Source organism: Pseudonaja textilis, chromosome 8 (assembly GCF_049901715.1).
Source record: "Pseudonaja textilis isolate UNSWEBS1 chromosome 8, rPseTex1.2, whole genome shotgun sequence".
Lineage (NCBI taxonomy): Eukaryota > Metazoa > Chordata > Lepidosauria > Squamata > Elapidae > Pseudonaja > Pseudonaja textilis.
In genome coordinates, this window is record NC_141997.1 from 28234194 (window position 1) to 28259677 (window position 25484).

The following is a 25484-nucleotide window of genomic DNA, read 5'->3' on the forward strand; positions in this document are numbered from 1 at the left end:
GAATTCTACTTTGTAAATGCATATATACCTGGGGCCTTTCAAAAACTGCAACATCTGCTTTTGGAAATTGCTTCAGTGGAAGACTTCAAATTTCACAGAATAGTATAGAAATCTATATTTTTCACATAAATATTGTTCAGATACACAAATACATGCTTGAACCATTGCAAACTGCAGGACGTTTGGTAAGAGAAACAGAGTAAAAAGTCTGTTTACATCTGCATGCAAGCTATAGTGACAAATTATTTCTCCAAAAAATTATTAACTCTCCAGAACAAATCAGAAAAAGATGGAATCTCAACATTAGAATCTCAGGTAAATATACAAATTTCTGCACAGTAAAAGAAATGCAAAATATGTTCCCGGGCAAATTCAATTACCTTTTCAAGGGAAGAAAAGAAACTATTCTCTCAATTAGTGTTGTTCATCCTTGGCAACTTCGGTTATGTGGGCTTCAGTTCCCAGAATTCCCCAGCCAGCATGGCTTAAAATCACCAATGTTGAGAAGCAATGCTTTAAACCACTCCATTAGTGATAATCGGAAAACCTTGTACAAAGGAAACACCTACACTGATAAACAAAATTCTATGTCAATTGTATATTGAATGAAATAGAAGAATCAACTGTTTCATGGATCCTTCTTCTATCTAATTCAAACATACAGTATAATTCGATGGTGACCTAGGTTAAAATATGCTTAAAATATTGCTTTCAGCATTGTATTTATCTATATACCAACAACCTGCAGTAATTTTTAACACACAAGACTTTTGCTACCACACGAGGGCATCTCAACAGATATCTCCATAAAATGAGAGGCTACCAGAAACAATATTGGCAATAACCAAAACTTTTTCTGACCATAAACAAGTGGAAGAAAAGTCTCACGGAAGACTTTACAATCACCTGCTCAGATCCCACTAAAAAGAAATGGCAATGACTATTCAACTTAACAAAGGTAGAACAAGTAATAAAAATACCTTAGGAATCATTTCATCAAAAGTGATGGATTTCCTTTAGCCTTCCTTGCTTTTAATTTACAAGAAATCTTAATGGTGAAATGCAAGAAGCCTCTTTGAAATGTTGCCCCACATGAATGATAATCATCAATATGCTTCTGAAATGAAATCTATATAATAATGCTTGCCTGGGTTCTATTGATATCAAATCTACACTCACCCCCCAAAGGACCCGAAATCTTCAATCTGGGCACTCTTAATTTAATCTATAACACTTAGAATGTGTATTCTCAGAATATATGCTATCAGTAATCACAGCAGGCAATATGAAATTTAAGACATTTTCACCACATTGTGGCCCAAAGTTAATTTAAATCCCTCTGGAATATCATCTCCAGAAGATTAAAATATTACATGTTATCTTAATCTTTCAACAGAATGAATGGAAAAGCATAAGAAAATATTTTATAATCGTTTGGAATATATGCTTTTGTACATGTCTGCAGGTTTGTATAACATATCTAGCAACTATCTCTTGTGAATTTGTGTTTTCCCATACTTCCTTCAATTATAAATGGAGTATATATCTTCAGATCAGTATTATTTGAGAGTCTCTTGACATTTTGCTATATTAATAGCTGCATATCTGCTTTAGAACAACTAACTATTCGTGTTTACAGGTCCCTTATCTGCAAAGAAGCTTTCCTGGCAAAATTTAAATCTCACTCTACCATCATCCTAAACAACAGGTTATTTTCTGGATTCAATTACATGAAACTATAAATCCCTTCTTACTGTTGTACATATGTACCTCTTCCTTAAAAAAATGAAGCCTGCAGACTCATTTGGACTCCTTACATAAAGACTTTCAATTTAAAATTTTAAATTAAAGGTTTTGTCCAATTACCATAGTTGCCCAATGAAGTAAAGGAGGAGAACGTAATTTGAAATAAATTGCATGACATTCTACCTTAAGTATTCCATTCAAGACATAGGAGCTTTGAATAGTTTTTCTTGTAGCTGCCAACAATACCTACAATCGAAAATAAGCCTTTAGCTTTGACAAACTTATATCTAAATCAGTGGTGGGATTCAAAAAGTTTTACTACCAGTTCTGTGGGTGTGGTTTGGTAGGCATGGCAGAGGAAGGATACTGTAAAATCTCCAGCCAGAGGTGGTATTTGCCAGTTCTCCAAACTACTCAAAATTTCCACTCCAGAACTGGTGAGAACCTGCTGAATACCACCTCTGATCTAAGGCGTCTCTCAGAGGTCACTGAAATTCCCATTTTTATATACAATATGAAAATTATTTGGAATGCTTTGTTAGTCAGTTGTTCCCTGGTCCTTGAATAGACAGGAGGTCACATTGTGTTTACAGTAAATACTTCCTTTGGTTTATAGTTTCTCAATACACCTCCAGATTCTGCTTTACAGAAAAACTATTCAAGAAATGATTTGTGTTTATTATTTAAGTAATAATGTACACACTCTTCCATCTCTTGGTAGAGGTAATAGAAAAACACATTTAGCTTAAACCTATAGATTAAAAAATCTACATGTAAATAGCAGTGAAAATCAACTCAAAAAGCCTGAAGTCAACTCATTTCTTAAGGTAGAGGGAGAATAAATAATATAAACTTAAAAAGTGGATAATTATTACTTTGATGTCATATGACACTTTACAAACAGATTATATATAATTATATGGATTCAAATATGGCAAGTTACAAAGTGATCTGAACAAAGCTTGAGTATATTCTAAGCATATAAATAGTTGCTTAATTTATTTTTGTTGTGGAAATTTAAAATGATAAACCCAAAGATCTTGAATGATTATTTTTTCTGTATAATATTAGAACTTGAGCAGAGTTAATTTGGAAATTTACAGTGAAAGAAGCCTCTCCCCCCTCTTTTGCCCTCTTAATTATTTAGGCACATATCCCATTTTGCAGATGAAGAGTTCTATTGATTTCCATGAATATATGACAAGCAAGATTTGGGGTGATTTTTTTCCCCCTATTCATCCATCCTCACCCTCTGAATGAAAATAAGCACAGCTCCATTTAAACACACAGACAACTGCCTTGCTTTTTTGTGAGAAATTGATTTACGATGTCTTTGTTTGTTTCTCCAATAATTTAGCATAGACACACACTTGGTCACTTTTTGGCATTTTTGTAAAGAGAAATGCTAAAGTTGGTGGGTGAGCGGGGGTAACTTCCACTGTTTACAATAAAAAAAACGGATGTGAATTACTCCAGAGCACAATAAACTATCTTGTAATTGAAGGGTAGCTATACTTGAGAAACTGCCTCACCTGTCTTTTATTCCGTTTGCAACAACTGGTATATACAAATATTATGCATGTTAACTCAAACAATTTAAGGTCACTTTTCCTGACATTCACAAGTAAATTGGTGATGTGGAGCTGTGCCTGCTGCTCGCCAGAAATATGTCATTATGATATCTAACCTTCACTAAGAGAAATAAATGAACTGCCTCTGCAGCAGGCATTTGGGGGGGAGGGGGGAAGGGGAGAGCATCAAAATATCAGAATGATTTTGCTGTTAGAAAACAGATAGGCTTTACAAGGCATGGATTGATATAGAAGAACAAACTGGATGGGTTGTTAATTGGGTGAATGCTCCATTTCTTAATAATAGAGAGGTGGAAGATTTTTTATTTTTAGAAATAGGGGGCAATAAAGGGAATGGAATGAAATAACACTCTCTGTGGGGTATGGGAACAAATCCAGTGATTAAAAGAGGGAGTGATTCTTTCTTCCTTTCTCTGATCCCTAGTTCCTATTTTTCAAGTAGGGATGTACACATTAACAACACATTATAACTAAACACAATGCTATTCTCAGCAATTGTGGCTAATAACGTTTTTGCCTTGTAATGTCTCATTTAGCATGTAGTTTTTCCATGAAGGCTCATAAGGCTTCTCAGAAAATGTAATCAAAGGTAAGAAGGACTGGAAAGTTCACCTTCCTTTCATGATATTATTACCTGGTACACATAAATATTGTCTGCTTATTTTGTCCTCTTCAATGCCTCAGACCCAGTGGGCACAAAATAACCTTCTAGAAAACACAGTTATAACTCAGACCTATACAGTACAGTGTTTTTTGTCTGGGTACTTCGAAGGCAATTGATTTCATCTTGACACCAAGATATGCTCTTTCTATTTAATTGACACATGTTCATTGGAAGTTTAGGAAAAAGAGCAGAACTCTGCTGATTGATCCCACTTTCAAATGTCCCACATTTTATAGAAAAGTCCCCTTATCAGAGATTGCCATAGTCTATGGAGCATACCTAGATGATCTACACACAATGAGAATGTGAGTGAGGCCAGGTGAAACCTAATTTGATTTAACTGAGTTTTGTTAATACAACTTGAAGCTGTGCATTTTGTGGCATTTGGATAAGGTTCAAAAAATTAAGCAGCATCTACTTTGGGAAAAAAAATAAGTATCTACCTAATTATTTGGATGGGAGATGTCCATGAAATGTCTTTGCTATAGACTAGATTTAGATTTTTAGTTCTGATCACCTCTTTTGTCCAATCTCTATTCTAGATGCCTAACTTCTCCCAGCCTCACTGAACCTGGCAACATAATCACTGCATATTTTTTGTGAATACCAATATCTCTGCAATTGCTTAACAATAATCTGAAATTCAGGCCTCATTGTGGAAACTATTAAATTCAACACTGACAATCTAAATCTAGTTTGCTTAATGCTTTAAATTTTAAAAAGAATATTAACATTATGTTCCTTAGACGTGCTGTTTTAGCATTTGAAAACTATAATCACAGGAACTTTTGGTAAATAAGCATAAAGAGAAACTACTGAATAGAGTAGAACACAATCTGTTTTAACTACCCCCCACAGAAACAAAAGTAAAACTCCATTGCGAATCATAATTCCTAGCCTATTGACTATCATAGCAATAAGTGTACATAGTCAGAAAGGTCATCCTTGCTAAAGAACTCATTAAATAACTAAGATCTACCATTATAATATAGACTTCCATGTAAAACATAGCTAATGAAATGCCATCACGTATGCAGGCCCTAATCAGAAGAAAATTGAACTCTTTTAATTTCATGCTTGCAATTCAGTGTGGCCCCTATATAACCACTTCTAGTTTTTCATAAACATCTTTGAGTTAGAATATTTTCAGTATACCTGTCATTTAGACCCCAAGTATTTAAACAAAAAGTAGCCACCTTTTAAAAGATAGCACTCTTAATAGGTTTGATTTAATCAAAATATTAACATTAAGAGAAACTGGAGAAACTCATTTCTTAAAAATCAGGTTTTGTGAGTCCATAAATTGAGAAATCAAAACTGGAAATCAAAATCCTAGTCGACAATCACTTAAATTTGAGCCAATAGTGTGTGGCAGCAGCCCCCCCAAAAGTCAATGAAATCCTAGGTTGCATTAATAGAGGGATAGAATCAAGATTATGTGATTAATAAATGGGGAGTGCCATTATAGAAGGAGAAAGTCTACTTTCTCATGTCACTATACCAAGGATATAATAAAAATACAATGACTACTGGCAACATTGAAGAAAGAAAGATGCATACAACTTTAATACATCATGTGAAATGTCTGTCTTTACATCAATGCTACTTGTCTCATATCTTCAGAAATATCCAATTTCAGACAGTTATATGGGAATTCAGAGGAATATTTTTTACCCTCCTTGTTGCATAAGGGTTGAAAAAGAGGGGGGGGGATCCTTTCCTATTCTTTCATTTGGGAAAAGAATTCAAACAAATATGAGGCTCATAATATGAAATTGGGATATGTTGTTGTTGAATATGTTCCTATTCTGAAGGATATTTTGATTTTGCTTCTCCTTGTGGGCAGGTGTTTCAATTTAAAATCATATTCTAGTTACTTGGTAACTCTCCCAGTGTTTAATTTCATCAAATGGATATGCTTGAGAGGATTTCTAGGCTAGTTCTCTCAAGCTTTGGTACATTGCTTCTAACCTTCTGTTCCTCTGTTCATTTGATCAATCAGAGATTTTGTTTGCCTATCAATAAATTATATTTCTTCAACATCAGCTCTAGAGGATTCCTTACAAGAACCAAGCCTATGTCCTATCTTTCAGGGGAGTTTTCACATGATATATCATACTAAAGAATGTAATGCAACAGCAAAATCTAAAAATATAACAAAAAAAAAACTGGTAAGTGAATATTGAGAATTTGGAGGTTTAAATCTTGACAGAATATACAGAATATAGACTCTGGGAAGGATGATTGTGTTTTAAAAGGACAGCAAAGAGAAGGTGAGAAAGACAGAGCAGCCTCTGTAACAGAAGGTGATGATATGGCAGAGGAAGACAGATGGTCCGTTATAAGGGAAATGACAGAACTGAAGTCTGACCAATGCTGAACAGAATGGAACTATTATTTCTTTTAATTTAAAAATATATAATTCTATTTATACAGCATAAAATTTGGCATTCTTTTTTTTAATCATATTACATTGCTCATTGTTAGCATAGGTTTCCAAAATTCATCTCATGAGATTATTCCTAAATCAAGCCTCTGTAATTCTATATCTGGCATTTGATTTATTTTCTTATATATAAGAACCATATATTTGTTTCTACTAAATTCCATTATGCTATTTGCAACTTGCTTTGCAATATTCCTTTTTTTGGTCTTCTTTGGTATTTGTTACCTGACCCGATCAAATGTCATCATCAAATTGGATCATTCCTTCCTCCATGAGAGATAAGACTATTAAATATTCTGAAACTATCAGATTTACAAGCATCTTCATGTGTGAGAATTATTCCTTATGGCCTTTACAGTAACAATTATTTGTGTATATGTGTGTGAGAGCAAAGAAGAATGAATTATATTTAAAGCATTAAATATTGCTTTAGTATGATTATGCACTTCTGAACATCTCCATGAAAAATACTTCACTTCTATCATCACAATCTATTGTCAATGTCAACTACTAATCCAAAAATAAAACTCATGATATTCATCAATGTTCTTGTCTGGAATATTTCAGCCTGATTGAAATACCATAAAGAGGCAATGTAAGTTATAGTGCCTTTTTAATCTGATCTGAAAAGCTGAAGAAGTGGAACTTGACATATTGGATTTTTTTTTTTTTTTTGTTAATTGGTCCAGTTACATCATAGATGTTAATGAAAAAAAATCATGAATGAAATATAACACTGAGTCTCCCATGTTTAGGACCATGTTTAGGTTCAGAGTACCTTTGGCTAAAAATTTGAATCTTCTCAACTTTATTACATTTTAGTTTTACTTGGGCATATTGATTTTTTTTTTCTTCATAGGGGAAAGAATGGAAAAGTTGATTCTAGGATCCACCCTATTTAAATAAAGAATTCAGCTCAAAAAATTTGAGAGAGTTTCAGTTCATTCAACATGAAGCAACCTGGTAAGTCACTGAAAGCATTTATGGATTATCATTTTTGCTCCATTAATAGATTCCTTTTCTGGTCAGGAAAATGCTAATTTCTGTAACATGACTATAGTAGCATTCTGCAAAATGGCATTAAAATGGCTGCCTAGAAACATACTGATCCCTCTCAGAGCAGATCAATATGCACCTTAGGGTAATACACACTGTTACATGGAAATAACAACCATATAAGCTGAAGAAACCTATTTGATTGATTATCTATGAAAAGTCATTATGGCATAATGGGTCCCAATCAGATCCTGAAAGAAATCAATTCACTGCAAGAAACTCTTTAGGCAGTGGCATGGCAGTTCCTAATCTTTCATTATCTTAGTTGCAACAATCATAGAAGTTCAAAACTTCTGGTAAATTGTATTGAAGCTGGAGATATATCCCAAATTCATTCCTCAACCATCCCTTTCCTAAACCCCTAGCACTTCCAATGGTTGACATCCTAAAGCAGTGTTTCTCAATTTCAGAAACTTTAAGACAGTGATGAGATTCTTCAGGTGAACCGGTAGTAAAAAAAATGCTACCATTTGGTTGAACCGGTAGTAAAAAAACAGCTACTGGTTCATCCAAACTGGTATTTTTATTTTCTCCCGATGATCAGCTGTTCCAATGATTAGCTGTGCCGGGATCCCTCTCGATGACTTACTGCTTCACCCAGGAGGCTTCCCTGAGGCCCAGGAGGCAAAAAGGGGAATGTGGGGGGGGTGCTGCATGGCCCTCCTGCACTCTGTTTTTTGCCTTTCTGGACCTTAGGGAAGCTTCCTGGGAGCAAAAACACCGCCCAGGAGGCTTCCCTGAGGTCCAGGAGGCCAAAAAATGGAGTGCGGGGGTGGGGGTGCTGCAAAAAAAGCCACTCCCACTCAGTCACATGGTTCATGCCCACCTAGTCACACCCACAGAACTAGTAGTAAAAATATTTGCACCCCACCCCTGCTTGAAGATGCATGGACTTCAACTCCCAGAATTCTCCAGCCAGCAGAGAAACACTGTCTACAACATGCCTTCTGAGCAGTGAAAGTCCTTTCCTAGCCAGCCTTGCAGCTCATGAGAGACCCAACTCAAAATTCGAGACCTTTATTGCAGTCAATGGCCAGACCAGAACTACCAAAAGAAGGAACAAGCAAGATCATCCCATTTTATTTTACCAAGTACATTTTTACTCAAAAGTCACTCACTGCTTAGTCACCAGAAAACATAAGCATAAACTGATTTTTTATGATTCATAAATTATGCAAGTTTATTGCATTATTTCCTGGAGATTAGGCTAGGTCCCCTGTTGTTGGTCTTTCAAAAATTGTTGAAGATCAAGCTGTTTCATGGATCTTTCTCCTGATTTAATTTGATGTTACCATCTTTTTATTCTATCTCCTTTGTATTGTTGAAGGATGCTTTGTTTTTACTTGTAGCACTGGATATGTTTTGGTTTTTTTCCTGTGTAAATTGCCAGGAGTTGATTTGATTGTGGTGATGTAGAAATACATTCAATAAATAAAATAAATTACTTTTATGACAAGGTTATACATTGCATTTTTTTTCTGTTCACAACACCAAATAAAAGAATGGATGCATGGATGGATGGATGGATGGATGGATAGATAGATAGATAGATAGATAGATAGATAGATAGATAGTTTCTTGCTTTTATATCCAGTCTTTAATATAGGAGTTCAAGAACTCTCTGCACCTATTTTTCTCCTACAGCAGCAATAGTATGAGGTAAGTTGAGCTGAAAAAGAACTATAAGCTCATATCACTTCATAATTTTCTTGCCAATGCCAGATTAAACAATCTAGTGTTTCCAAAGGCACTCAGTAGCACCAACCCTCAAGTTACAAGGGAAACACCTGAAAAGGTTTTTCCTAGCTACATCATTTATTGTATTCTGCTCTTGCTATTAAAATCATTAAAGCATTTATAATAGTTTTGTGGTACTGTCTAATCCCATTTACATTTTTTTCAGTCTTATGCTGTGATTTCTCCTGTTTTGTTTTCTTAGTCCTGCATGAATCCATCAGAGAGACAGAATTCTTAGATGTAAAGGAACCTCCTTATTTCAGGGTGACAGAATTGGATGCTTTAAGAAAGATCCTAATAAGGCATATCTAATTATTAATAGTATGATGGGAAAAATTCTGACATATAAGCAAAAAGGTCTTGAAATGTTAGTCAAAATACAGCTGTGAGTAGTCCTGAGCTCAATAGTTCAGTTGATAGTTTACAGAATATTTCTTGACTCTCCTTGGATACAGAAAAATTATCTTCATTTTTGCTTTAGATGACTAGCTTCATACTATGTTTTAATTAGCAATACCAGTGTACTTCTACACTTAAGATTGTATTTCTGAAAAATGTCATAAATACTTAGCATTCCACTAGCTTAATTGACAAACTACAGTCCAGTTTAGATTCACCTGAACTTAAGAACCCTCAATATTTATTACAGCTGAAATTTCACTGAATCAAAGCGTATCTGCTATAAATTTGAACTTTTTCCCAAAAACTATACGTATTACACATAAAGAGAAAGATCACGCACGCACAAGGCAAAGAGAGAATGTTAGAGATGGAATGAGAGATGATATATGCTACCAAAATCTTTCTAAGCCACAGCTAGAAGTTTGTTATCATGAAAACTTGGACAAATGCTCATAGGAAAAATAAAAACATCTATGTCTTGTTACAAGAGTAAAGAACATCCAAATTCAATGTGCTATGAAATGTTTCAAGATAATTAGGAAAACATTTTTTAAAAAAAGGGGTGCTTACTAACGAAGTGTTTTGTAGTCAAGTTCCCAGATAGGCTACAAAGAATCTTGCTTTAAAAATTGGAGAGCCACCCACAATCACTATTGATAGTAAGTAGCTTAGTGAATCCATAGCATAATTTTAACAATAATTTTAATTGCTTAATGGTACAAACTAATACAAACTGAACTTAGAAAAAGAGAAAGAGAATGGCAAGACAGAATAAAAACCAGGGGTGGGATGCTACTCGTTCTGCCCAGATCTATAGAACCGGTAGCTCTGAAGAGCAGCAGACAAAGAACCGGTTCTGTGTCTGCTGCTGTTTGTCCCACCTGCCCATCCAGGCTCTTACCTGACCTTTATTTCCTGCTTTTCCAACCTCAGCTGCTTTGTGCGCAAAACGTAAGTACCGAACCGATAGTAACACTGGTTGAATACCACCCCTGATAAAAATAAAGGGGAAAAAGTAAAGAAATACAAAAAAGAAGGACTATATAAAGAAGTGACTTCCAACTTTCATCACAAGTATGTCTGACTCTCTCCACAAGAGCTCTCTCAGTCCCCATGTTCTTCCTAGATTAATAGTTTATCCTGTAAGCATAGTCTTATTCCTCACTTCCCAAATTTCCAATATCACAGATGGAAAGACAAAATTGTTGAAGAGGAGCTTTCTGTGTTACACAACAGCTCATCTTTCTAGCTAAAATGCTTAGGAATGAATGCCCATATGGCTTTTGTGCATTGAAGACAGAGCATGGAAGAGCATGGAGGATAAGAACAGCATGGAAGAACATGGAGGATGGAAGCCATAAAAAATTTCCTGTTTGCTATAAGGGATCCAGAACAAATAGACAATGCTATGATTTTTCTCTTGGTTCAATTTTTATGAGCACAATAATAGTTTTTCTAATGTTCATGCTAAAGGTAAAAAGCCCTTCTAGAAACATTAGTCCTTCCATAGATCACTGAGGCAGATATATTCCAGGAAATGTTTTTGAATTGGAATAGCTAACGTTAGTTACCCTTACAGTTCTGTTGACTGGTTATACATTAACTTTAGAAGCTAGGTCACAGACTCACAAAAAGCAATTCAAACAATGAATTAAATAACAACTCCAGACTATTTCCTGTACTCTGTGTTTATTCTGCAGCATATTCTTTCTGTGCAAACAAAATAAAATATAATGTTAGCATCTGCACTACACTTTGGATCAACAGGAACAAGAGTTTCTTATTGTATACAGTTGTTTATACATTAGTTGTGACAAAAAAAATATCAACTGGTTTGTCACTCAAGCTTAACATCAGTTGGTACGCATTCAGTTCAGCACTATCTTTGAGGGAGAATAGTTTCCAGTGGCATCAACAAGGAGGTCAACCATCAAAAGTTCTGAGCAACCTTTGCAGGCCATGGAAATACTCATGCTCTGTTGGTCATGAAGGAGTTGCCTTCTTGACCATGTTAGCAATGATACACTAAGGCAGCAAATGGGTGCTGTATGAATAGCATAGAAAATGAAGGAAAAATGCCTACAATGGTACTGCCACTTTCTATAAGCAGGACCCCACACTAGTGCCTGTACAATCTACAATTTTAACATCAATAACAAATCCCCAGGCAGAAGACCAAAGCAAAGATTGCAGGATACAATTAACACAAATGTGAAAATCATGAAGTTGGACCTCATTATTGCATTTGATCATGTAAAATGGCATTCATTGATCCAAAGGTGCAGGATCCAAAAAGCAGGTCCTGCACCTGCAGGAAAATGCTATGATGATGATTAAACACTAGTTCCACATGCTGACCTCTATAAAACCATCATACTGAGTCATGAAGTAAAAAGAACTCAAGTGAGATTTCACCTGTCATCTAGATTCAAATAGAATACTTCATCAACATCAGCCTGCAAAGTGAGTCCTTCCTATCAATAAGATGCAGTTCAATGATGAGAAAAGTAAGAACTTGCATTTAGACAGGAAAAACCAAATGTGCAGGTACAATAGACAATTATACTATCGCTGTGAGCATGATCTAGGGGCCTGGTGACCATAGCATAAGTATGAGCCAGCAGTAGGCCTACATCTGCCAAAAAAGCCAATTCAGTTCTGAACTACATCAACAGTATAGTATTAAGGTCACAAGAAGTGATACTATCTTTCTTTACTGTACTAGTAAGGCCACACTTGGAATACTGCATCCAGTTCTGATCACCATGAGACAAAAAAGATGCTGAGATCCTAGAAAGATTGAAGAGAACACCAACAAAGATGATAAAATGTCTGGAGACTAAACCGTATAATGAACATCTAATCGAATTAGGTACTATATTTAGCCTAATGAATGGAAAGCTTAGAGATGACATGATAGCTGTCTTCTAATACTTGAAGAGCTGTCACAGGGAAGAGGGCATCAATTTATTCACCAAAGCATGTGAGGGAAGGACAAGAAGCAATGGATGGAAACTTTTCAGAAGGAGATCCAACTTGGAACTAAGGAAAAATTTCCTGACAATCAAAACAATTAGTCAATGGAACAGCTTGTTTCCCAGACTTATAGATGCTCCATCTTTGAAGTTTTTTTTTTAAAGAATTGGACAGTCCAGGATGCAATAAGGATTCCGGCCTTGGTCAGGAGTTTGAACTAGAAGACCTCCCAGGCAGAGGTGGTATCCAGCAGGTTCTGACCAGTTCTGGAGAACTGGTAGCGGACATTTTGAGTAGTTTGGAGAACCAGCAAATACCACCTCTGACTGGCCCCGCCCCTATCTATTCTCTGCCTCCCGAGTCCTAGCTGATCAGCTAGGTCTTCTTTGGTTGCCCTGCACAGGACAATGGAGCTGGAAAGCAGGTTAGGGGGGTGGGGAGAGAATGGAGATTTTACAGTATCCTTCCCCTGCCATACCCACCAAGCCACGCCCACAGAACCGGTAGTAAAAAAAATTGAATCCCACCACTGCTCCAAGGTCACTTCCAGCCCTATGACTCTATGATTGATACAGTTTGTACTTATGCAACAGCACTCAAAAAAGGGAAGAGATGCTGGTCATTTGCACAATTCCACATTAGAAATGCAGCTCATCTAACCATTATCACATCACCATCAACACATCTTACCATTAGGGGAAGACTGAATTGGAATGCCTAAGATTAAGACTCTTGTGTCTCTTCACTTTTAAGCACACCAGGCTGTTCTTCAAAGCAAGGTCATATTGAAATAAAAGGCTGTCTCCAAAAGATGACAATGCTTTATACAGTTGCCAAACTAATCTGGTAATCTACCACTGAAAAGAAAACATAACAAGTTATTCTAAAAAATTGACCTTTGCCTGGGCCAACTCTTGTAGAAACCTTGCTACACTTTGAAAACTTAGGTTTTTCAGCAGTACTGAAATTTATTCTGTTTATAGATGCTTTTTGAAAATGTCAGAAATTTTGGTGTTAACTGTTCACTGAATAGTATTGCTCTGGTTCTGGGATATTTTTTGGTAAATTGCCCAGACTCTTATAGAAGTAAACAGGAAACAATGTGACAAATTAAAAACAAGTAAAATTCTTCCTTTTAAAAAAAATATACGCATTTACTTCTCCCATTAGTAACAACCCATTAAAATTTTGTTGGATCAAGAAATTAAAAATTATTAAAGCTCAAAGAAAATCCAGGTACTTAAATGCTATTTTTTTTGTTAGTTTCAGGATGTATAAGTTATACTGCCATCATAAACCATCAGCCCAGTTCAAATAAAAGCTATTCATCATATATCTATCTGCATATCTGTGGCTACATGGGGAAATATATCTGAAACTTCTTAAAGCAATTTCTCTAATAGTTTATCTTCATACATTTGTTTGTTTATCAAATTTAGAAACTGACCATCTCCCTCATAGAGAAAAAATAAAATGTTAAAAACATAACAACTAAATATAAAAATCTAAAACAGAGCAACATTAGAAACATTTAACATGAAAAGGTAATTAAAAGGCAAGGGCAGAGCCTATATAGTGTGAAGCCCTATGACTGCATGCTACTCTGTCACCCCCAAGCAAGAGGGCAGAGCCAAGTTTTTAGATATTTTCTGAATTTCTATAATAGCTGCTAATAGCTCAAAGTCTTGTGAATTTGCAGCAATAGCCTGGTAAGTTAATCAGCATTCATTTGTTCCTTACTGGCGCTACAGCGGCTCACAATATCTCTGAATCTTGCTATAATATCTGTCTGCAGGCACTACCAGCACAACTATGTAACCAATCAGGCTCATTTGTGTCACTTCATCCTCCAGATAATCCTAGGGCAGGGGTGTCAAACTCAAGGCCCGGGGGACGGATTCAGCCTGCAAAGTGCTTAGATCTGCACCCTGGAAATAGTGAAAGACCAGCCCACAGTGCCTCTGCCAGCAAAAACAGAGCTCCAGAAGGCCATGTGGGACTTCCGGTTTGAGCTTCTTCAGCGACAGACTGAAGCCTCATCTCTGCGAGGCTTCGATCCGTGCTCGCCGCTGGAGCATCCTGAGCCGGCTGGTTTCAGGGCTAAGCCACCACGTAGAGGTGGTGAAGAGGGGGGAGACTGCCAGCAGGGTTGAGGAGAGCTGCATCTCTCCTCCCCAGCTGGCCATTACTCCCTTTCCCAAAGGCGGTTGCAGCTGTGGTCAGAAATGGCCACCACAAAGAAGAAGTTGACCAGAAAAGAATGTGCAGGAGGAAGATAAGAAGAGAAAGTTTTGGTTGACTGGGTCAAACAGCAAAAGCAACAAATAAGGTACCCTGGAATTGAAACTGTTAAAAAACAATAACATTGTTCCCTAAGATTTTTAAGCTGCGAAGGAGAGAGAAAAGGGAAAAGATTTGGTTTTCTCCTTTTCCTATACTGACAGCTAAGAGACTGAAGCAAGAAACTGGAAAACAATCCACTTTGACATCAATAGGCATTTAATGCTGAAAATAAAAAGTCAAAGGGATAATAAAGATTTCTGGATAATTAAAAGCTTTTGAAAACAGGAAAGGCGAGAAAAAGAATAAAAGGATAGGATCTGGAAGGGAGGAGACTGCCTGGAATTTAAAAAGAACATATAGCAAAATCTCAACAAGACTTCGAAAAGATACATTCTAACTGAAATATCACAACAAAAACCCCAGGAAGAGAAAGTAGAAAAAGAAATAAGAAGATATAACTCAGGACTATCTGGATTACTTGATGATTTCTGGATTCTTGGTTATTGTTTTGAATGACTAAAATCAATCGGGTGGTTTTTAAAACTGTTTAAAATGGCTCCACTTTTAGAAGAACTGAAAACAGAACTTAAAAAGTACAAAGAAGATGCACAAGAAGGGAGAGGTTCTTTTGGCTTCGTATTTCAGTTTTTAGAAATGGAGATTTGGAATTATGAGAAACAACAAGAAATGCCTGCAGAACAAGAAGATTGCGACAAAGAAGAAGCCATCTTTAATGAACAAGTAATCTTAGGTGGGGGAAAAAAAGGAAAGGGGGGAAAGAGAATGGAAAGTTTAAGATTGGGAAAAACAACTCCAAAAAAAAATAGAGTGAAAAATAAGTATAAAATCAGAAAGCAACAGAAGAGGCAAATGCAGAAGGGAGAATTAGAAGTAGAGAGACAAGGGAGTAAAAAGGGGAGGGAGAAGATGACAGGGAAGAAAGGAAGGAAAAGAAGTTATAAAGGACAGAAGCAAAATATAGAGAAACAGGGCCTATTTAGAGATAATGGGTGAAAACTTAATGGAAAAAGGGATTCTGCAAAGATACATAAGATAGTATGGTTATATTAGAAGCAGAAATAATTTTTGAAAATATGAAGCAATGTATGATCAAAATGTCTGATAAAATAGCTATCGTAATTCAGTGGAATGCTTGTCAATAAATAAATGTAACAAAATAAATATCTAATGATTTACAAAACATACGTGAAGAGAAATAAGGGAAAAATTAATTATGGAGATTATATGTGTCTTTAAGGAAGTATGATATTTAATTTGAAAAGAAGTGTTAAAGATGTTAAAATTTTAATGATTATTAATGATAGAACTGGAATGGAATGAGGGTTTATAATTACATATATTTACAATCTTTTTTTTTAAAGAATATAGTGTGTATTATAAGAATGTACCAAGCAGAATTCGATTGGAAGTTATGTATTATGTATTATATTGAAGGTCATAAACTTAAGGTATATATTGAAGTTTAAATAAGAGTTGAATGGATGTAATTAAAAGATATAAAGGTGTCATACTCCAATTAGTAACTACAGGAGAAAATTTGTTTAATGAGAAAAGATAATATGAAATTGAAACAGAAGAGACAAAAGTATAAATATAATGATTTGAATTAAGATGAGATAATCAAAATAAAATTGAGAAAATTAAAAGAGGAGAAAAACTATATAGAAAATGTAATATAGTATAAGATATGGAATAGAATACAAAAAGGAGCATGAAATTGAGTTTTGTGTCTGTATAAAGAAGTTCAACCTGGGACCATGCTATTTTCAAAAAAGATGTTTTACTTGTATTTTGTATGTGTATTTTGTATGTATTAAAAGAAGAAGAAGTAGAAGAAAAAGGCCACGTGAAAGAGTCTGTCACAGCTGAAAATGGAGCTCAGGAGCCCATTTTTGCTGATATAGCACTTGGGCCACCACAAGTAACATCATGCTGGCCATACCCACCCTGGCCATGCTCCATGCCCCACCCCCCGAGGTCAAACACAACTGTGATGCAGCCCTCAATGAAATCAAGTTTGACACCCCTGCCCTAGAAGGTTGCAGTACCTAGCCAAACTTGCCTGATCTTAGAAGCTGAGTCAGCTCCAATTACTAGTTAAATGGGAGACTATCCAGAAATTTCACAGCAAATAGCTGGACTGGGTAACAGAAAAATAATAATAAAAACAAAAGAATGCAATGGCAAATCATATCTGCTAGGAAAATTGTATGGACACGTGGCATTTTTCAGATCTCTTTCCCTTTTCTCCTCCTAATACTTCTGCAGGAGGGGGAAGATTCCATTAAATCCACTGCTCTTCTAGAGTTTTCTTTCCAAATGTAATGTCCACACAGCCATAAGAACAAAACTGAAATCCCATCACTCAAAGGGAACTAGAAGAATTCTCTACTCATAATTCCCATGAACTAAGCAGGTCTTAGCTATTGCTGAATGTCAGAGGGCTATAGGTATCTATTATAATGGTTTCTAAACATTACAATGCATATACAGCAATTGTAAAAATGCATGATGCAGTCAGTGTATTCCAAAGAATTGATGTAGGAAAATGGAAATAATTACAAGAAATGAGAGGTGGGAAGGCAGGCTGGCAGGCAGGCAGGAAGGAAATGAAGAATGAAGGAAGGGAAAGGCACTTGACTCACATCACTGACACCTTAGAGGGGTGGAATATCCTAGCCTAATTTCCACAAAGAGTTAGCTAATCTTCATGTTTTTTCCCCCATTTGTCACTGCTACTCAGTTATTTATTTGCTTTGTTCTTTCTTATCACCATTTATCACCATCAAAGACATCACACCTAGCTAGGAGAAGAAACTAGAAATCCCTTCTGGATAAATATGCTAAATCACATTACATCTTATATATCTCACTGATTCAAAGACTGAGGCCATCACCTCAGTCTGAATAGCCAAGGGATGGAGAGAGATCACAAGGATAAGTAAACCTATAAGCAACCCAAACCTTTGCATTCTGCCTGCATTGTATTCTGTATACAATCTTTAGATGAAAGAAAATGAATAAAATAAAATAAAAAAATATAAGGTTTATTCTCTTTGGTATTGTAATTCCTGAATAACAAGGCTTTTTTTTAACTGAATTTCTAAATTTGTAGTTAAAAAGACAATTTGACTATATTCCAATGCCTTCAAGAGGAACTGCTAAAATGACAAAAAAATAAACCTAGACTTAAATGGTATCAAGCCATTATTTCTTGGTTAATCAGCCAGATTCCAGAAACAATATATGTGTGTGTGTGTACGCGCGCATATCCTCCTTTTCTTGCAAGAAACTAATCTGCATGCTATTTTAAAAAAACCACATGTTGCCAGTTATATATACTTTCCAAACCATAAACCACGATAGCTAATGCAAACGTTTTTGCAGGAAGTATAAAGTTTCCATTTATTTTTCAAGAAGAATAGCTTTTAAGTAGTGTAAGGTGTTAGGTCAGAAACATGTTCACTTCATTTTTGTAAGAATATGAAAAATCACACTTTTTCCCCACAAAAATGATAGTAAGAGAATAATATCTCTTAATAATATTAAGAGATATTAAGACCTAAAACTAGAACAAAGACCTAACAAGTTTGTTGAAACAAGTAGAAAGTTTAGCCCTCAAAAAATATCTCTGTTTAATCTTTTTTATATTCAAGTAAATGCTAAATTAGAGTTTCAGCCTTTTGTATGATTTTGTTCAGATGCATGGCTGTCAGAAGCAAAAACAGTTGAATCTAAATTTGTCTCCAAGGAGGAGGCATTTGCTTATTTAGACCATATAACGGAAGATCATTACCACCATTACAAAGTGTTTTTGTTATTGTTGCTCAAGGTTTTTTTTTACACAAACTATTGCATCATGACACCCCTTTTCAGGGTTCAATCTCATGCACAGCTGAAGTTAAAGATGGTAAAAGCATATATGGAAAAAATAATAATAAATATTGCATAAAAAGAAACTCTCCATTTTAAAATAGGAGGTAGCTAGAGCCAACGATAGAACAGCAATAAACAGAACATGAACTTTCTGCATCCTAAGCCTGAATAGATTTAATTTACTCCTGTCAATCTCAAACGCCTACAACCTACATTTTATCTACAATCAATCTCAATTTAGAGCATTCCTTCTAATGTGTCTCTTGAGCTAGGAGAAATCTTGTGCTTTAGAATCTTGCCAAAGTGGTTAAATCACTAATGTATTATATGTAGAAACCGAAGAAGTTTCTTAATAGACTGATACAAAAGTTTTAAAGGCAGACTCCCATCTTTTTCATTTTTACAAACTACCTTAGATCATTTACAGATTCAAAACTGATCATGAAAGGTGACAGAATCTACCTTGACATGTATAGGCAGTCTTCAATTTATGGCCACAATTGAGCCCAAAATTTCTGTTGCTAAGTGAGGCATTTATTAAGTGGATTTTGCTCCATTTTATGCCTTTTCTTGTCACAGATGTTAAATGAAACATTGCAGGTGTTAGTAACATGGTTGTTAAGTGAACCCAGCTTCCCCATTGACTTTGCTTGCTAGAAGATTGCAAAAGGAGATTACATGACCCAAGGACACTGCAGCAGAGGTGGAATTCAAAAAATTTTACTACCAGTTCTGTGGGCGTAGCTTGGTGGGCGTGGCAGGGGAAGGATACTGTAAAATCTCCAGGCAGAGATGGTATTTGCCGGTTCTCTGAACTACTCAAAATTTCTGCTACCGGTTCTCCAGAACTGGTTAGAACCTACCACCTCTGAATATCACCAAACATACCATCCCCCTATTCTGACCTTCAATCTGATTCTAGAAAAGTTTAAAAGGGTCAGAAACGGACAATCAGTAGAGACCTAAGTGTGGGATGATAAAATAAAATGTATCTGACATTTCTCTAAATCATTTCTCTCTTCACCAATTCCTGAAAGGCAAAACATTCAGATAAAAGAAAATGTAAACAAATATATAACAATATGAGATACAGGGGCGAGAGTATTTATCACATTAAAATCAGAAAGTAACATTAAAATAAACTGTACAGTAATAAACAGGACTCTAAGTTCCATAATTTGGATCATATTATAGAAAAGCCTTTCTTCTATGCCCACAAAGCTAACTTCTATGGATGCTATGGTACATAATAAAACCTTTAGTAACAAATATGGGCAAAAATACACAATCTTTCTCATTACCAGTCCCAAACGTTTAGATGTATAAGTAAGAATTGGATATTGCATTGGCCCAGTGGTGGGATTCAAATTTTTTTACTACCAGTTCTATGGGCGTGGCTTGGTGGGTGTGGCAGGGGAAGGACACTTTAAAATCTCCAGTCAGAGGTGGTATTTGCTGGTTCTCCAAACTACTCAAATTTTTCGCTGCCAGAACTGGTCAGAACCTGCTGAATACCACCTCTGCACTGCAATCATCATAAATATGAGAGAGTGTCAAATTTGATCACATGACCATGGGTATACTGAAATGGTTGTAAGTGTGAAAAACAGTAATAAGTAACTTTTTTCAGTGCCGTTGTAACTTTGAATGATCACTAAATGAACTGTTAAATATAGCTTTTACCCAAGTGCTGTGATCAGGTTAAATGCAGAGTTATGAATCTGGTGGTCTTAACATATATATATATATATATATATCCTGGTTGTACAGTTTTTAACTGTTATTTGTTTTTAACTTGTTTTACATTGTTATTTGTATATGTCTTTTGGTGTTGTTCAGTTGTATGTTGTGAAAGAGCACCTTATTTCGTTGTTCTCAGGTTTCTGAATACAATGACAATAAATTTATCTTATCTTATCTTATCTGTTATCTGTGTGTGCTTTCTGGGTTTGATTTTCTGCAACAAACTCTGATAACCCAGCCATCTTGTACGGCCTGCACAGGGTGAAAAAATGACTCTGGATAATTTACAAACACATTTCAAAAAATCATAAAACAGTGCACAGCAAAGAGAACAGATGAGCAAACAAGCACACAATTCACAATTCAACTTCTCTTAGAAATAGACTCATGCTACATTCTGACCATATGCCTATGGGAATAGCCAGGATTTGAAAACCTTATGAAAGACCAATAAAGTTGGTACCATTAGAATCTTGTGGGCAAGCAATCTTTTCTAAAAGGGTGAGCACCAAAATAGATAACACATGCCTCCCATTAGATGGCATTGCTTGAAAAAAGTCTACAGTGTATGATAAATCTGTTTTATCTGGTAGAATGACTAGAACATTTGTTTATTTGTCTCTTCTTTCTACACATAGAGTCCTCTGGCCCAGAAGCATTATTTATCTGGTCTACATCAGAGGCATGTTTGTGATTGGATCAAGAGAGGCTTTAGATCCACGTTTAAATTCCATGGATACATACTGATAATGTGCCAGCTCTGGAACTAATATGCATAATTTATCACCCTTGGGAAAAAGACCATTAAAGAGAGAGAGAGGGAGAAAGATACAAGAAAAGAAACAGATTTATTGATGTCTCCTTCAACCCAGTTGGCCTAAGTTCATTTCTCACCTTCTCACCAGTGACCCATGGGATTTTTAGAGTCATCCAATCATTATTGTGATGAAATTAGACAAGGATAGACATTGTTTTTCAAAAAATAGTTGGGTGCAAATTAGCAAAGAAATAGCATTTTAACATTTATTTTTGAAGTCTTCTCTCAGTGAAGTTTCACACACACACAAACACATGTGAGTTAGGCTATATACTGTAGATTACTTGAGAGCCAATTCATTGCTTCCCCCCACCTCTGGTTTTAAGATTTTTGTACCTTATCCCAATACATAAACAGTCTCTGATAATTAATCTAATAGTACATTCCAACATTCGATTCTATCTATGGACTTAAAATAATGCTCACTTCCTTAACAAACAACATGACCTCTGTCTCAAATAAGCAAAGCTAGTTCTCACTCAAAAATAGCAGAGCTAAAAGAGTGGTGCTTGAGTAATGGAAAATTACCAGTTACAGTGACTTTATTTCATCCAAATATTTACTGTATGCATTACAAAGAAAATTTGGCAATATCCTGACATTTACTTTTAGAAAAGTGTGCTTAGGCTGATAGTTTAAATTTTTTGAAGCACAAAAAAGTGTATGAAAACAAAACAAACAACAAGAGAGATGATTTCCCACGTATACAGGATTGTTCTTTTACCTAGGAATTTATGTATAGTTTTGCAGCGCATCCCAAACTTGCTTGATCTTATTATATCCGAGATTGTGCAGATCCTAGCTATAATGTAAGGTTGCCACCCCATCCAGCTTCTGGGTTGAAAGCCATCATTACTGTTTGGATGAGGCATGATACATTCATGTAATACAATTTTGTATTGCTTTTTAGCAGCTTTGACCCTTTGTAGATAATATTGTAGTGTTTCCGCAGCCAGCACCATTCATCCCTTATTCTCAATGCAGACTATTTGCTTTTCAATTGGTATCTCTGGGAATATGAATCATTGTCCAATTGATTCTATCATTAGCACTTAAAGAATATCAATAAAGTATTAGCAGAGCAACTGACTCAGAATATTGAGTTATACAAAAACCATAGAAAAGATTTCTGAACATGCACAAAGACTTCTAGTTTACTTTTTTGCTTTTGTCCCCTGAAGAGGCAAAACTGCTGCTCGGTTTAAACCTCACTTGTCTCCTACTTTACACAGAGGCACTGAATAGAGACATAAAAAAGGAGAAAAAAATACTGTTAACCTAAGAAACAAGATTTTCAAATGCAATCCAAGGCTACTGGAAGGTGGGAAAGTGTCCATTTCTGTCTTACTGTTGTATTTAAACTACTTCTGGCATAAGCACTTGCATTATATTTCATTTTTCCTAATTAGAAAGGACATCATATAAACAGTGTTAAGAAGAGATTAGAACATCATGCTGAGATCCAAAACTGGAAACATAGGGAGCTGATGGAAATAATTTGGGGGCAGACTCATGGTGGTGCTATTGTTTACAAGGTTTATATACTTTCAATATCTGGACCAGTTGTTTTGTTTCTTTCATAATGCTGAGAATTTTAATCCACAAACTGACGAAGACTGAATTTCAATTTCAACTTCCATTAGGATGCATTGTAGCCGGTTAAATTTAATGTTTCTCACACTTTATTTAATACATGTTTTTAAATACATAATTAGTGATATTATAAAATATTTGCAGATTTCAACAATAATGTTCAAAAAGACTGTCATTCCAATATATCTTGCTGATAAAATTTCTGGGTTTTATCAATTGCATCTTGAAGTCATGTTATAGTAAAAATTGTAGAAAAGTAGAATATCAGATATTCAAAAATCTACAATTAGCGATCTTTGAGAACATTTCTGAATTCAAACTTAAAATCAGAACTTTGATATTCACTGGTTTTTGAAAATCGTAATGTCTATTTTGCATTCTAAAACAAATGAAGCAAATAAATTGTAGGTGAACCTAAAAATCAGACATAATGAATTTGAAATAGATTAATATATGAAATATATGCATTATACACATACACACACTATATACGTACACACACACACATATATATATATACACACATACATATACACACATATACAATATATAATAATAGGAAACATACTAATTATAGTAACAAACAACAATAAAATCTATATTTCGTTTATTGAAAGAGAAAGTTCTAGCTCTGATTTTCTCATTAATGTTGAGGTTGCAGGAATGATTTATTACTCCTACTATAATTTCTACTGCAAATTTAAAATTGAATTTGTCTGACAAGCAAGACCTATCAGCCTGTTTGGGTAAAACAGTTCTATCTCAGGTGACTGGAAAAATGATGGATTAAAAAAAAAAAATCACAGAGGGAAGTTGGAAGTTCAAAACAAAAGCTATTAATTAAAAAAAAGCACAGTTGTGCTAAATTTCAAATCAGCACAAGACAAGAGTTATACTGGCTATGCTATTATATAATCATAATCATAGTAAAATGTAGGGCACAATGATTCTAGCACTGGTTTAATTGAAGGGGAGCAAATGAACTGAATGAGCTACGCTGTAGGATCAAAAATGTGCTCCATTCAATTGAAGGTCCATACAAAATCACTCTCCTCTTATTCTCCACATACAAGTGCTCTTCTAAAATGGGAATGGGTTGCAAGATAGAAAGCTAAGTAATAGTCTTTGTAAAAGTTTCCTGAACTATGTGTGTGTGTGCCTTGTGAAGGGTCTTATTTTCATTATTTGTACTTATTTATTCATATATATATATATATATTCTTCAGTTTTCGCGGGTACTTACATGTATGGTATTCAGCTTTGTTTGGGTATTTTCCCACGTCATTGTGGTTGTGCTTTTAAAGTTGTAGCAACGTTTCCCTAGCCACTATAGAAAACCCCAGCCACAGAATTATCAGAGAAGCCATAGAGATTGAAAAAAGATCTGAAATCATGAATAGAAGAGATGATTCCACCAGACTGACAATTATTTGGAAGCCTGCACTCACAAACAAAAAAATCTCCACACCACTACTCAGGCAAACACCTGGGCACAAACAGATCCCCCCTGATACCTCCAGCTCAAACACACCTCAAACAGGCACCCAGATGAAACTTAGCTTCCTAACAAATGATAGCCGTCCATTTACTCAGAGCCAAGCTGCACTAAAAGCCTCCAATACAGGAACATAATGTTGCCAGCCAATCAAGACACAAAAAAAGCCACAAAACAGACAGAAGATATTAGAAACGCCAATCAAGCAGAACACAGCAAACTCCAAGACCAATAAACACAGACCAAGACTCCCAACCAATCAGGAAGAAGAAAAAAACCATTCTGGCACAGCAGTAGGCTAGCCCCAAATTTAAAACTGAAACAACTGTAAAAGTCTGACTCATAGACAAACACAATACAGAAGCCTGATGATGGCAGATGAGATTCTGCCAAAACGTTGCTACAAGTTTAAAAGTGCAACTATAATGACGTGGGAAAATACCCGAACAAAGCTGAATACCATACATATAAGTACCCGCGAAAACTTTAGATAGATAGATAGATAGATAGATAGATAGATAGATAGATAGATAGATAGATAGATAGATATTCCACCTTTATGAGTTTTCAGAAATAACTCAAGTTGGAGAACATATCCAACATACATTCCCCCTCTTATTTTCCCCATAACCCTGTCAGATGGGTTGGGCTGAAAGAGAGTGACTGGCCCAAAGTCACCTAGCTAGCATTCATGGCTAAGGTGAAACTAGAACTCAGGGCTTTCCAGTTTCCAGCCTACTGCTTTAACCATTAGATTAAAGTGGCTCTTGAAAGCTGTTTCATTGTCCTGCTTCCTTGTTTGGTAGAAATTTTGATTTCCATTAAAGAAAAGCATATCCTTTTACAAGTGGTTTTCCTACACCTTTAACCAGTTATACATGAGCAACAAAAATCTAACTGTAATTAATAAACATCTGAATTGCCAAACTCAAAAATCATAAGAACAAAAACATTCCAACAATGCCTCTAATCCTTGTATTAATAAGCTAACTAGAAGCAATAGTGTAACTAAGTAATTTCAGATTCTGTGCTTCATA

The 25484-nt window shown here is 35.4% G+C and overlaps 1 long non-coding RNA gene across 3 annotated transcripts in view; it reads right to left on the reverse strand.

The window, feature by feature from the left end:
• The window catches only part of LOC148125159 (uncharacterized), a 258785-nt gene that overhangs the window by 110547 nt on the left and 122754 nt on the right, over window positions 1–25484 (reverse strand). The gene's annotated exons all lie outside the window — the stretch shown is intronic.